The 4,050-nt window shown below is 39.0% G+C and overlaps 1 non-coding gene across 1 annotated transcript; it reads left to right on the top strand.

Moving 5' to 3' along the window:
- Positions 1 to 3,289: 3,289 nt before the first annotated feature.
- LOC136318043 (small nucleolar RNA SNORA17) lies at positions 3,290 to 3,422 on the top strand. The gene has a single exon (XR_010728009.1). It is a non-coding gene; the product is annotated as a small nucleolar RNA SNORA17 (small nucleolar RNA).
- The last annotated feature ends 628 nt before the right edge of the window (positions 3,423 to 4,050 follow it).

Here is a 4,050-nt window from a genome sequence, read left to right as displayed (position 1 = left end):
GGGATGCAGAGAACCCCAAGGACCCTGGCTTGAGAGTGGGCTCATTTAGCTTGAGCGCAGGGTCACTGGCTTGAGCATGGGATTATAGAATGGCACCATGGTTGCTGGCTTGAGCCCAAGGTCACTGGCTTGAGCATGAGGTCAATCGCTCTGCTGTAGTCCCACCTAATCAAGGCATATATGAGAAAGCAATCAATGAACAACTCAGATGCTGCAAGGAAGAATTGATGTTTCTCATCTCTTTTCCTTCCTGTCTGTCCCTATCTGTTCCTCTCTCTGCCTCTCTCTATCTCTGTCACAAAAATAAAAATTTAGAATAAATAATTAGCAAATTTGAAGACACATTGATCAAATAACAGAAAGAAAAGAATAGCCACAAGTGAACAGAATCTCTAAAAAGTATGAGGAATCATTAATTGCACAAATATATATGTATGCAATATAATGAGAGTATTAGAAGGAGGGGACAGCAAGTAGAAATGAGAAGAACATATTTGAAAAAAATAATGGTTGAAAACTTCCCAAATTTAGTGAAAAAATAATCTACATATCCAAAAAGTTCAACTTACTCTAAGTATAATTGCAAAAAACTGCCAAATAGATTCACCATCATAAAAATGATAAAATCTAAAATCCAGGAGAAAATCTTCAAATCAGCAAGAGAATACAACTTGTCACCTACAAGGTAATTACGATGGTAAAAATAGATAATCCTGATCATACAAAATCGAGATAATAAAAACACCAAATTTCCATCCGCAAGGATGGAGGCCAGAAACAATGGGATAAATGCTCAGAGGGGGAAAAAATTGTTAACTAAGAATCCAATATTAAGCAAAATGATCTTTTAAAAATGAAGGTGAAATAAACATATTTCAGATAAACAAAATCTTAAAGAATTTGTTGTTAGCACACCTACCATCCAAGAACTAGTAAAGGAAATTCTTGAGGCTGAGAATGGGTGACTCCATATGGTGATTTGTGTATATACATACACACAAAAAGCAAAAGTAACTATGTAATGATAAAGACGGTATGCATGCATATTTACTCTCCTTTTCTTAACTGATTTAAGAAAGCAATTGTATAAAAATAATATATACATAATATTTTGTTGGGAATATAAGATATAAAAATGTAATATACTTAGCAATAACAACACAAAAGAAATGAGTGGGGGCAAAGCTGTATTGGGCTAAGGCAATTATTCCAAATGGTAACTTGATTTTATAGGAACAAATTAAGATAACCAGCTATGATATATAAGAAGGTTAATATAACAAGAGTTTGTTATACATATTTGTTTCTTTCTTCTCTCAGATTCTTTAAGAGACATAAATATATATAGTAATAATTAAAACAATAAATTCTTGGGTTTGTAACATTTATTATTTAACATGTACAATAATACTACAAAAACAGGGTAAAAGGAATACAGTTAAAAAGAAGCTGGATAGAGAGATAGAAAGATAGATAGATAGATGATAGATAGATAGATAGATAGATAATAGATGATAAATGATAGATGATAGATAGTAGATAGATAGATAATAGATAGATGATAAATGATAGATGATAGATAGTAGATAGATAGATAATAGATTATTTAGATATAAATATAAGTTTGTGTGTGTGTGTATATATATAAGATGTACCATATATATATATATATGTATATACATATATATATATATATATATATATATGATGCACCTTAATTTTGGGGCCCAAAATTTGGAAGAAAATTCATTACACAAAGTTATTGAACTCAAGTTTAATTCATCATAAAATTCATATAACTCCTCATCACTGTCGAAACTACCATTCATTAGCTTGTCCTCATCTGTGTCTGATGATGAATCGCTGTCTTCAACATTGAGCACAAACACAAGTGCAAAAAAGCTGGAAATGAAAGTAAAAAAAACTACAACCACTGTATAAGACTCACCCAGTTTTTTTTTTTTGTTTTTTTTTTTTGCATTTTTCTGAAGCTGGAAACAGGGAGAGACAGTCAGACAGACTCCCGCATGCGCCCGACCGGGATCCACCCAGCACGCCCACCAGGGGGCGATGCTCTGCCCATCCTGGGCGTCGCCATGTTGCGACCAGAGCCACTCTAGCGCCTGAGGCAGAGGCCACAGAACCATCCCCAGCGCCGGGCCATCTTTGCTCCAATGGAGCCTTGGCTGCAGGAGGGGAAGAGAGAGACAGAGAGGAAGGCGCGGCGGAGGGGTGGAGAAGCAAATGGGCGCTTCTCCTGTGTGCCCTGGCTGGGAATCGAACCCGGGTCCTCCGCACGCTAGGCCGACGCTCTACCGCTGAGCCAACCGGCCAGGGCTCACCCAGTTTTTAGACTCTAAATTTTTTGAAAAAATATGTGTCTTATACATGGGGAAATACAGTAGATACATTTATATATCTAACTGGAATTACACTAACATAAATTTGGAGGTGATTTGGAAAAGTTAAGATGTATATGTTAATCTCTAGAACAAACACTAAAAATAATTTTTTTAATTAAAATGAAGAGTCTGGCTCTTGTTTAAAAGGTTATTTGTCCTTTTTTTTTTTTGAAGCCTGGTCATAGGTAATTGCACAGATTTTACCTGGTAGACATAACAAAGAATACTATTCTCCACACATAAGACTTTTCATACAACCAATGCTTTTTGTAGTGAAGAAATCAGAGTCTGGCCCTAGCTGCTTTGTTTTCAGTTGATAGAGCGTCAGCCCGGAGTGCAAATGTCCCAGGTTCAATATAGGATTTGATCCCGGGTCAGGGCACACAGGAGAAGCAACCATTTGCTTCTTTTCCTCTCCTTCTCCTCCTTCTCTCTCCTCCTCTCACAGCCATTAGCTTGAATGGTCCCAGCCTAGCCCTGGGCACTGAGAACAGTTCAGTTGCTGTGAGAATTGGTCCCAGATTGGGGGGGGGGGTGTTTACTTGGTGGATCCCAGTTCTGGGTGCATGTGGGAGTTTGTCTCACTATCCTCCCTCCTCAAGAAAGGAAAGAAGCAAGGAAAGGAGGGGGAGTGGGAAAAAGCAGGCTCCCTGGCTGGCCATGCTCTTACACAGAGCTGTATTCCTAAACCAGTTGCCTCCATCTGGAGGTCTCCTTATCTGGGTGCCTTTGTCAGGGGCTTTCCTCAGGTGCTTGTGCTGAAATCTCTTTGGCAGTGGGTGGGGTGTGGGGGTGAAGGTGATAGAAATGGAAGGAACTTTGAAGACATGCTTTCTCCTATCTGAATTCCTAACACTCTTAGCACTTCTCTTAAAAACGGTAGGAACATTGCCCCTGGAGGCGTTGCAGATGTAGCTGCGGTGCCACGTCTGTGTCATCAGGTGGCAGAGAAGAGAGGTTGTGTCTGCTAGCCTGGCGTCCTGGCCATGGATGCTGGATGGTTGATGATAGTCTGACACCGGAAAAGAAAATTAAAAAAAATTTTAAAAATGGTAGGAACATTTTGTTCAGGGCTCCCTTCACAACAAGACTATATTGAGGTCTGTGTCCATTCATCTTACCCTGTAATGGTACTGGTTAATGGGAAAAAACATAATACAATAGAGGAAATTTAGCACTTTTTCCAATGTAGCTTTTTGTTTATCTTTTTGCAGTATGTGATTTGAATCCTGAGTGTTACTTTCATTTTGGCTTCTTGTCTTAAGCAGCTACTCTGACACCTGGCAGATCAGCTTTCTCTCCAGCTCAACTGGGCTCCTGATAAATTGGTACAGTAAGCCAGACAAGTTGATTAACTACAATGTCGTTCTGGGAAAGCAAAAATCTTGAAGATCCCATGCAGTATCTTAGGAAGCTATTAGCACAGTCTGCAGGGCATATCATAAAGGAGGTATTAGATTATCTACAAAAGTCTGAATGTCCCATGGGGCACTTTGCCAGGCATGCATGAGTCTTGGAAAGTGCCAGAGGAAGCCATGGGGCATTGATAAAAGTTGTTAGCAGATTTTTATGTAAACTTTTCAGTTTTGAGGGGAGATATCTGGCCCTCTTTAGTCCCTGATAGCTGATCTTGGCCCTCTTTAGTCCC

Source organism: Saccopteryx bilineata, chromosome X, assembly GCF_036850765.1.
Source record: "Saccopteryx bilineata isolate mSacBil1 chromosome X, mSacBil1_pri_phased_curated, whole genome shotgun sequence".
Taxonomy (NCBI): Eukaryota; Metazoa; Chordata; class Mammalia; order Chiroptera; family Emballonuridae; genus Saccopteryx; species Saccopteryx bilineata.
This window is presented reverse-complemented; position numbering and strand designations above follow the sequence as displayed.